This window comes from Trachypithecus francoisi, unplaced genomic scaffold (genome assembly GCF_009764315.1).
Source record: "Trachypithecus francoisi isolate TF-2019V2 unplaced genomic scaffold, Tfra_2.0 Lachesis_group10, whole genome shotgun sequence".
NCBI classification, from domain to species: Eukaryota; Metazoa; Chordata; class Mammalia; order Primates; family Cercopithecidae; genus Trachypithecus; species Trachypithecus francoisi.
This window is the reverse complement of record NW_022681455.1, coordinates 99,737,417-99,748,798: the sequence shown is the minus strand read 5'-3', so window position 1 is coordinate 99,748,798 and position 11,382 is coordinate 99,737,417. Positions and strand designations below refer to the sequence as shown.

Here is an 11,382-nt window from a genome sequence, read left to right as displayed (position 1 = left end):
CAAGTTACATAAAATCAACCAGCAAGAACACATAGCACAGTCCCCAGACCATCCTAAAACGAATAAATAAGACCTATTGTTAGAACTCTAAATTCAGGCTTCATGCCTTTTGGGAAGACTTACTCTCCACTCCCTCCTAGGCAAGGAAGATAGCTCCTCCCAGCTCTTCTTTCCATATCAGTTATAGCGCTCTACTGTTCAGTACCCAACTAGTAAAATAGAGACCACTACAAAAAAAAAGAAAAAAGAAAAAATACAGACCACTCTGAAGCAGAATATTTAAAGCAGAGAGAATTTAATACAGAGAGCTACATGGGTGAAGGAGGAGCTGGGTGGGGGGAGCAATCAGGGTGGGGCTGTGCAAGAAAGGGAAGCTGAGCCACTCCTGGGCTGTCCCATAGGTAGGGACCTGTGCACCTAAAGTATCATAAGCCTCTGGAGGGAGCTGGAGGCACAGAGAAGACATGACCCCAGGCAGTGAGGTATAAGGAACACCCTCTCCCACAGCCTGATCTCTGACCAGTGTCCCCAGTGAAACAGCCCAGTCAGAAACCAGCTGATCTCAGATCTGAAAAGCACCTGCAACAATTTGGTCCTTATAGTTGGCAGATTACAGCAGAGGCAAGGCAAGAAATAGATCTGAAGCAGACAGGAACAGAACCCCCCGTCACATTCCCTACAACTGTCTCTCATTCTCTCAGCTGCCCAACTAGACTGTAAGCTGCTTTGAAAGGGGAATTCTATGTATGAAACCCTGAGTACGACCATTTCCACAAAATAGGTATTTTCTGAATGTCTATGCATTTGGCTGAAATTGTTGATGCATCTTTGAATTCTTAACATTTGTTCTTCTTCCCCTTCTTAATGCTTAGGGTGAGACTGCCAAATACAGGAGGCTCCATTCCATATGAATTTCAGAAAATCAACAAATAGTTTTTATAAGTATAAGTATGTCACAAATATTGCATGGGAGTTACCTACTCCCCTCCCCCAAACAGTTCATTGTTTATCTAAAATTGAAATTTAACTAAATGTCTTGTATTTTTATTTCCTATGTCTGACAGTGCTAGCTTGGGAAAATGGAGAAGGAATGCATCCCTGGCTAATTGTGATACCTCTACCTCACCACATGCGTGCTGTGTTGATCCGATTGTTCAGGTCTCTTTCAGTAACCAAGGGTATAAGAGGCACCAGAAGGTGTGATAATAAAGTCATTGCTGATGAAGACCGACAGGTCCTCTGACATTTTTCACAGTCTTTGAGGGATTTCAGGAAAAAGCTTCAGCTCTCTCTACGGGCTCTTCACCCTGCCTACAAGGTATGGGAAAAGCGTGGTCTGTTAGCCTCACAACAGATGGCCTAGGCACTGCACCAAACTTGCAAATGGGCCATTGATGCCAGAAAGAACTGGGTTTGATTTCTGTGGCCTTGGCTGAAAACTAAAGGACACTTACTCAGTCACAGTATTTTATATTATTCAAGTAGGTTACAAACAGAGACTAGGTAGGTTTCAAACCCTGACTCTGCAACTTAGTACCCCTGAAATCTTGGGCAAGAAGTTTACATTCTCTGTGGCCCTGGTTTTCACATCTGTAAAATTATAATAATAATAACAAATAGGCTGGGCGGGATGGTTCACGCCTGTAATCCCAACACTTTGGGAGGCCAAGGTTGGTGGATCGCTTGAACACAGGAGTTCAAGACCAGCCTGGGAAACATGGCAAAACCCTGTCTCTGCAAAAAATACAAAAATTAGCTGGGAGTGGTGGTGCATGCCTGTAGTTCCCACCTACTTTGGGAGCTGAGGCAGGAGAATCACTTGAGCCCAGGAGGTCAAAGCTGCAGCGAGCCATGATCACACCACTGCACTCCAGCCTGGGTGGCACAGCGAGACCCTGTCTCTAAATAGATTAATTAATTCATTAATGAAGGGAATGATGAAGATGGAATATGGTTATGCATGTCAAATTAGGATATTGTACCTGTCCTGTAAAAGGAAAGGGCACTTATTATGTCTGTTCACAATTAATTGAGGCTGAAATACATCAACCGGTGGCAGTTGAGAAGCCCTGTAGATGACCTCTAGGCTTTTCTTTATGCTGTTTCCCTCCACCACCATATGATACCCTACCGAACCCACTTCTCCTGGCTGATTTCTGTTTGTACAGTGTGTTAGTCAATTTTGTGTTGCTATAAAAAAGTTCATGAGCCTGGGTAATTTACAAAGAGGTCAATTTGGTTGATGGTTCTCCAAGCTGTACAAGAAGCATGGTGCCAGCATCTGCTTCTGGTGAGGGCCTCAGGAAGCTTCCAGTCATGGAGTAGGGCAAAGGGGAGCCTGTGTGTCACACAGTGAGAGAGGGAGCAAGAGAGAGAGGAGGAAATGCCGGCTCCTTTAAACAACGAGCTCTCAAGTGAATTAACAGAGAACTCACTCATCAGCAGGGAGAGGGCTCCATATCATTTATGATCCAAACACCTCCCACTAGGCCCCACCTCCACCATTGGGGATCACAATTCCTTTTTTTCTTTTTTTTTTTTTGAGACAGAGTCTCACTCTGTCGCCCAGGCCGGAGTGCAGGAGTGTAGTGGCGAGATCTTGGCTCACTGCAACCTCTGCCACACAGGTTCAAGCGATTCTCATGCCTCAGCCTCCGAAGTAGCTGGGATTCCAGGTCCTGCCACCGCACCTGGCTAATTTTTGGACTTTTTATTTTTTAGTAGAGACGGGGTTTCACCATCTTGGCCAGGCTGGTCTTGAACTCCTGACCTCATGATCCATCTGCCTTGGCCTCCCAAAGTGCTGGGAATACAGGCATGAGCCACTGTGCCTGGCCAGGGATTACATTTCGACATGGGTTAGGAGAGGACAAACATCCAAACTACATTATATATCATGACCTGGTTCCAGTGCACCTCCTGCAACAATCCTTTTTTGATAGCCCTTTCTGCTGCTAGCCTGATAGGATAGCCACACCGCATGTGCGTGATAATGCTATCATGCCTGCATGCCTGCCTCCATTCCTGTTGCAAGCTCCTTGATGGCAGATTGTTTTATAATTTCTCTAAACTTCAATGCCTGGGAAATTCTGTAGAATGTCATAGTATAATAACAAATGTTTGATGACTGTTTGGATGACACTGAGTGTCTCATCTACAGAGGTAATTAGAGGTCCTAAATAATAATGATACTAAAAATAAAATTAACAATTCACAACAAGCAATTGAAAGAGACCAAATGAAATCTACAGGCAGGCAGCCCGGGCGGCGCCTTGAGCCTAGTTAGAAGTTGACCCTGGGCCGGGCGCGGTGGCTCAAGCCTGTAATCCCAGCACTTTGGGAGGCCCAGACGGGCGGATCACGAGGTCAGGAGATCGAGACCATCCTGGCTAACACGGTGAAACCCCGTCTCTACTAAAAAATACAAAAATCTAGCCGGGCGTGGCGGGTGTCTGTAGTCCCAGCTACTCCGGAGGCTGAGGCAGGAGAATGGCGTGAACCCGGGAGGCGGAGCTTGCAGTGAGCTGAGATCCGCCACTGCACTTCAGCCCGGGCGACAGAGCGAGACTCCGTCTCAAAAAAAAAAAAAAAAAAAAAAAAGAAGAAGTTGACCCTACAGGCAGACAGCCCGGGCGGCGCCTTGAGCCTAGTTAAAAGTTGACGCCGGACCTAACCGATAATGTTATCTATAGATTTCAGATGTTGTATAGACAAGCAATGTGAAAGTCCCTGTCTTGTTCTTTTTCTGTTCTAATTACTAGTGCTTGCCATATATCTCTCAACTTCCTGAGCCCAGTATAAACATATCCCACCATATGTCTCCCTACCATATATCTTTCAATTCAAAGACTACCATATATCTCAACTTTAGAAGGACACCACCTGGAAAATCCCCGATAAGAACACAGCCGTTTGTGAGAGCGCGGGAACCAATAAAAAACTGCTAAATGTATAAACTTAAAATGTTAACCAATTGTAATGCTGTAACCTAGAGAATTCCCTCGTTCCTCTGCAACTTTACAAGTCCTGTTTACATTAGGCTATAAAAGGCAAGCGCACGCATTGTTCAGGGCCCTCCTGTATGTTGTGGAACGGAGGGACCAAGTTCGAACTTGCATTAAAGATCCTTGCCGCTTGGCTTTGACTCTGGACTCTGGTGGTCTTTTTCGGGGAACAAACGGTCTGGGCATAACACAATGTGGGGGTTTGTGTGTGCCAGACACTGTGCTCAGAGCTTCACATCTAATTCCCATAAACTATTCCCTGGGATTGCCACTATTAATAATAATATCCCTTTTTACAGATGAAGAAAATGAGGCACTGAAAGAGGAAGTGATATTCCTGAGCTCCCAGAGCTACAATAATGAAGACCTAATATAATAATTTGAAAAGCCACTATATCAGGGCTCAAGCGAATACATTTTCTTTTTTTCTTTTTCTTTTTTTGGAATCTCAGCTCTAACAAGCAAAGGAAAAATCAAAAGGGAATCTGGCCTAAAAAGGCACTGAAATCCAAATGAACAGCTCAGAACAGCTCTTCCTTGCTGAGGGTAAAGAATGCCATCAATGCCCACACTGAAGATGTCTGCATTCTAGGTTTGGAGGATGCTAGCAGATTGCCTTTCTGTGTGTATTCATCTAATCAGAAACTGAGTAAAAGATGAGTTCACTGGATCCTGCTACCTTCTTATTCTCCTTGAAAACACCTACATTTGTTTTTTATTCCATGTGTGAGAACGCCTTAGGGCTTCTCTATATATCTTCCAATTTTCAAAAGAAATGCTTCCTTATAAGTAAGTGCTTATCTATTAAAAATTTTACTCTCTCTTCTTTCACCTTGATTCCTTAGTTTCTTTCAAACGGTTTGTGGAGCTCAAAACTCTCAGAAGAAACCAATACTCTATCTTGCTGTCTCACTGGAATTGCATTACAGGTAAATCAAACTGTTCCTATAAGTAGCCTCTCTACTTTTGCTTGTAACTTACCATATTTAAAAAATAATAAACCTCTGTCCTTCCTAAAGTTTTTCCAAATTATTGGTGATGTGAGCTACAGCCAACTTAAATGATGCTATATACAGCATCTCCAAGCAAATACTCAGTGTGTGTGCATACAAGGAAAATGACACATGTGCACACAAAACACACACACTTTACTCTTTTTTAATCCCTTTATTACTATTTTCTGGTAGGAAGCATGGCATCTCAAAGTGTCTACTGTTATTAGCATATCTGTGTTGAAAGCCAAAATGTCCCCCCGTTTCATGACATGGATTTTAATGCCTGATTTTCTCAAAGAAAAAAAGCACAGCTGAGACATACAATATGGTAGATCTTTTTCTTGAAATCAACTGGTGGATTCTCCAACTCCACAGGGAAATAAACATGCTCCATGGCCAAAAAGGGGAAAAGGAAGTTCAACATTTTTAACTTGCTGAGTCTGCAGAACACTTTCTAGTCTCTTTTTTTTCTTGGAGTTTTCTTTGTCACTGACTTTGATTTATAAGCAACACAGTACATTCATTACTGCTAATTGATTAAAATGAACACAGTATTCAGAATTTAAACTTTCATGGTTTTGAATGCTTCTGGTCTCCAAAGTGTTGTTTCTTTTCTGCTTAAGAGATGCCTCCATGTGCTCTGATCTGTGCTGGAATAGCTAAATACCGTCTGCTTTGGTAGTGGAAGCAGACGGTGTGTCATTACCTTGCTATAGAGCAGAGTTTCTCAGTCTTGGCACTGTCAACATTTGGGACTGGATAATTATTTGTTATGAGGGCTTTCCTGTGTATGCAGGATGTTTACCAGTATCCCTGGCCTCTACTCGCCAGGTCCCAACAGCACTTCCCCTCAGCTATGACAACCAAAGGTGCTTCCAGATATTATCACCAAGTGTCTTCTGGGTGTGTGACTGGTGGTACAAAATTGCTCCCAGTTGAGAATCACTGCTGTGCAGGAAAAAAATATAAACTAACCAATATTTGATGAGCACCTGTATGTACCAAGCACTTTACCTACATTTTCTAATTCTACTACTCCCAGTAGAATTTCTAATTTTACTATTCTGCATTCTAAGATAGGCAGTAATATATCCTTGCAATCCAGATGGAGAAACTCCTATTCAGAAAAATGCAATAATACACCTTCTATGGGTTCACCATTCAAAACCAGTAGGAAAGGCTGAGTCTGACTCTAAACCACCTCATTACAGCTGCCCACCACCCCAATGATTCTAAACCCTTTTATTCCTGCCAGGACATACTTAGCGAGAGAAAGTCACATAATCACCAAAAAACGTTGTTGTAATTCTATCCCTTTCTCTCTTGGTCAAGAGAGTGGGTATCTGAGACTTCTTGAACTGTTAAAAAAAATTTAAAGCTATGACTATAACAATATCACCTTCAAACAAATTTACAAGAACAAAACAACCCCAAAAAAAGTGGGTGAAGGATGTGAACAGACAATTCTCAAAAGAAGACATTTATGCAGCCAACAAACAAATGAAAAAAAAACTCATCATTACTGGTTATTAGAGAAATGCAAATCAAAACCTTCAAATATATAAAGTAAATTAAACCTAAATTAAATTTTAATAATTTTTAGTTCAGAGAGGGTAAGTATCCCATCTTAATCATCTTTTCCAGAGTTCTTGCTGATGAAAGATCCATCTTTAGTACTGAACAAAATGGAAATCAATATAGGAAAACTGTCATTGAGAGGTTTCCTAGAACACTCTTTTGAAGGACGCTGTGAAAATCTGACATAATGGCTTCCTACTTTCTACTCACTACAAACGGAATACTTTTTCAATCTAAGCAATTGACAGTGTATTCAACAGAACTCTAGATTAATCCCTGGGATATCAATCAGTGTTTAAAAAAAAAACGTAAGAGACAAGGTAGTTGAGGAGGAGGGAGCGCTTGAGGGGGACTGGCCTGGCGTGCACTCCGCACCTCGGGGACGTTATTGCGCATGGAACGGCTGCTTTTGGAAGACTATTGCCCAGAAGAAAAGATGTTTGGTTTTCACAAGCCAAAGATGTACCGAAGTATAGAGGGCTGCTGTATTTGCAGAGCTAAGTCCTCCAGTTCTCCATTCACTGACAGTAAACGCTATGAAAAGGACTTCCAGAGCTGTTTTGGATTGCATGAGACTCGTTCAGGAGACATCTGCAATGCCTGTGTCCTGCTTGTGAAAAGATGGAAGAAGTTGCCAGCAGGATCAAAAAAAAACTGGAATCATGTGGTAGATGCAAGGGCTGGACCCAGTCTAAAGACTACATTGAAACCAAAGAAAGTGAAAACTATCTGGGAACAGGATAAAAAGCAACCAGATCAGTAAACTGCAGAATGAATTTAAACGTCATAATTCTGATGCTCACAGTACCACCTCAAGTGCCTCCCCAGCTCAATCTCCTTGTTACAGTAACCAGTCAGATGACGGCTCAGATACAGAGATGGCTTCTGGTTCTAACAGAACACCAGTTTTTTCCTTTTTAGATCTCACATACTGGAAAAGACAGAAGATATGTTGTGGGATCATCTATAAAGGCCATTTTGGGGAAGTTCTCATTGACACACATCTCTTCAAGCCTTGCTGCAGCAATAAGAAAGCAGCTGCCGAGAAGCGAGAGGAGCAGGGGCCAGAGCCCCTGCCCATCTCCACTCAGGAGTGGTGACTGAGGTTTTTATGTAGAAGGGGAACAAAAAAAAACATCTAAATTTTGAAAAGACCACAAAGCAACAAACTGACCCTCTGTTTTTTTTTGGAGATGGAGTTTTGGTCTTGTTGCCTAGGCTGGAGGGCAGTGGCATCATCTTGGCTCAGTGCAACTTCCACCTCCCGGGTTCAAGTGATTCTCCTGCCTCAGCCTCCCAAGTAACTGGGTTTATAGGTGCCCACTACCAGACCCAGCTAATTTTTTAGTTTTTGTAGAGATGGGGTTTCACCACGTTGGCCAGGCTGGTCTCAAATGACCCTCCTATTTTTAACTTGGATATCTGCTATTCTGCCAAAAGACAATTTCTAGAGTAGTTTTGAATGGGTTGATTTCCCCCAGTCCCACAAACTCTGAAGCCAGTGTCTAGTTTACTAAAAAAAGAGTTGTACATAATATTTAAGATGCCGAGTATTTCATAGGAAAGCTGAATGCTGCTGTAAAGTGCTCTTTAAGTCTTTTTTTTTTTTTTTAATCCCCTTCTAATGAATGAAACTAGGGGAATTTCAGGGGACAGAGATGGGATTTGTTGTATGATAAACTGTATGTAGTTTTTAGTCTTTCTGTATTGAGAAGCAGTGGTTGGGGCATTTTTTAAGATGGCTGGCTACTCTTGTTTTCCCTCACGATAATAAATTTGTCATAACTCAGTAACATGGACTTGCCCCTAGAGGTAGTTGTTGATAATTCTGAAATATTAAGGTCTTGCCAAGCTTCTGATGATTCAAACCTGTACTACTGATTATTAAGCAGGACAGACTGAGCTTTCTGTTGCAAATACCTTGGAGGAGAAAGTAATTTCTAAATGTACAGAGAGGTAACTTGACTACATATGTTGCATCCTGTGCCTCCCTTCATATTAATATTTGATAAAGATTTTAATTTATGTAAAACTTCTAAAGCAGAATCAAAAGCTCCTCTTTGGGAAATGGCAAGTCTTTAGGACAGGCGAGACCCTGTATGAATAGTACCAAAGCATTACCGCATGGTAGAGAGCACACTCTATTAAAAATGTTAAGCTATCTGAAAAATAAAATGTGCAAGTCTTCAGGATGGCACAAAACAAAGGTTAATGCTTCTTGGGGCACATTTCTTAGAGGGCTTGCTGAGTATGTAAATATAATTGACTTTTGTTTGTGTTACATGACTTTGATGACCATTGAAAATCTGCACAATTCAGTTTCAGCTCTGGATTACTTCCGTTGACCTTTGTGAAGGTTTTTATCTGTGTAGAATGGGTGTTTGACTTGTTTTAGCCTATTTTTTATTTTCTTTCACTCTGTATTAAAAGTAAAATTTACTAAAAAAAAGAAAAGAGGTTTGTGTTCATGTTAAATGATTTTGGTTTGGCTTCTTTCAGTCAGGCTTTCTGAATATTGAGATATCCTGAACTTAGCATTCTTCAATCCTAAGATCCCCATGAAAAGCCTCTCACTGGAACCCAAACCACAGTGTGCTCTTACTGCCTCTTTTCTGAATAGTCAGCAAAAGCATCACCAGTTCAGTCTTTTCAGAATGAGGGAGAAGCATTTGCCTGCCTTGTCATAACAAGACTCAGTGCTTATTTTTTAAACTGCATTTTAAAAGTTGGGTAGTATAATAATAACAAGGAGTAAGCCACCTTTTACAGGCACCCTGTAGTTTTATAGTTCTTAATCTAAACATTTTATAATTCCTTCTTTTGGAAAAAACCTACATGCTACAAGCCACCATATGCACAGACTATACAGTGAGTTGAGTCGGCTCTCCCACAGTCTTTGAAGCGAATTACAAAAGTCCAGCCATTATCATCCTCCTGAGTTATTTTGAAATGATTTTTTTTGTACATTTTGGCTGCAGTATTGGTGGTAGAATATACTATAATATGAATCATCTCTACTTCTGTATTTATTTATTTATTACTAGACCTCAACCACAGTCTTCTTTTTCCCCTTCCACCTCTCTTTGCCTGTAGGATGTACTGTATGTAGTCATGCACTTTGTATTAATATATTAGAAATCTACAGATCTGTTTTGTACTTTTTATACTGTTGGATACTTATAATCAAAACTTTTACTAGGGTATTGAATAAATCTAGTCTTATTAGAAAATTTAAAAAAATTTAAAAAAACTTAAATGAGTGTTTTTGTATAAGGGTTGAAAACAGCAAAGACAAACATAGTTCTTCTTCTTGTGTTGAATATATATTTAAGAGGAATAATTACTGTTCCATGTGTCTCAAACTTATTTGACCATGAATTCCCCCTACCCATACTCTGAAAAAGTTTGTGCCTCAAGGAACACATTTTGGGAAAGATTGAAGTGTGTGTTCTCTTCCAAAGAGTTTATGATTTGCTCTGAATGAAGTCCTCTAGAGCTCGTTGCCCCTAATTTTTTCAGCTCTTTTCTAAACTCACTTCATTTCATCAAATATTTTAAATGATAGACCATGAATCACTTTTGGCCTATCCATAATCTTTGGAACCTTTGAAAAGTCAGATATAAAACATAGTTTATTCTTTTCAGACAAACAGGCAACACAATGCTCAAACTCCAATACCAAGCAGGAAGGTTTACTGTCAAATTTTCCATTTTTGGTTGACAGTTTCTCCAGCAGAAACCCTACCCCCATCTACCCACAAGATATGGGAAGATTCAGTATTAGTCAAAGCAAGTCCTTGGTCAGAGCAGATAAGCTATCAAATATATCTTGCCAAGTGAAAAGATATGAGTATTTATTTTTTAACTCATTCAAATGATTTAATACCCATTGCTACTTACATTCTGTCTTCATTGATATGAATGATAAGGGCATAGGAAGGCATGAATATAGAATTTAGAGCTCAAGGCAGACCAGACTTTCTGTCTGAAAAGAGGATAATCATATTTTAGCTGCCCAAGTTTTCAGTCTTAGCCAGCACGAACAAGAACCACACAATGAATCAGCAAAACTTATCCTCTATGAACACAGAGCTTCACATTTAGAGAGGATGTACTTTGTGGTGAGCCCCAGGACACTTACCCTGCCCAGTGGATTTCTCCTCCCTGGTTGAGGCAGAGTGTAGAAGATGATAGCTGTCATCATGCAATTCCAGGAAAAGACTCTTCTAATACTGATGCTAATAGAAACTCAGTTTTGTTTGCCTAGATCTGCACATTTTTTTATTTCATCTTACAACTATGGCTGGCTGGATGTTTGCCCAATTTTGGAAGGATTGTCTGCTTGGAATATGAACCATATGGCATGACCAGAGTTTATTTAATGAATTATTTTCCTGAGCAAATTATTACTTGAATTATTATTTGATCTAGTCATAGTATAACTACTGGTACCACCACCAATGCTACTACTACAGAAAAAAAAAAAATAAACATCAGTTGATTTTTTTTAAAGTCAACTGTGTTAATTACATGCATTTGCTCTTTAATCCTCCCACGGCTATGATTTAGTATGTTGATTTTACTATGCAGATGGTAAAACTGAGACATAGAGCAGTTAAGTACTGTCTAACGTTAAATAGCCATTAAGTGGCTGAGATAGGGTTTGAAACCATGTAGCATAATTTCAGAACCCATCCTCTTAGCTGCTACTTGATTTTAATAATATGCAGTTTAATGCTGTTCATAAATTTAGTGGCCAGGGTAGGATGGAGTAGAATGGCTTCGTATTTTTAATGAGCAAACTT

The 11,382-nt window shown here is 40.5% G+C and overlaps 1 pseudogene across 1 annotated transcript; it reads left to right on the top strand.

Annotated features, from left to right (window-relative positions):
- Positions 1–6,905: 6,905 nt before the first annotated feature.
- Positions 6,906–9,808, top strand: LOC117087889 (annotated as a pseudogene). Its single transcript, XR_004438937.1, has one exon. The product of XR_004438937.1 is annotated as an SIN3-HDAC complex-associated factor-like (transcript).
- Positions 9,809–11,382: the final 1,574 nt, after the last annotated feature.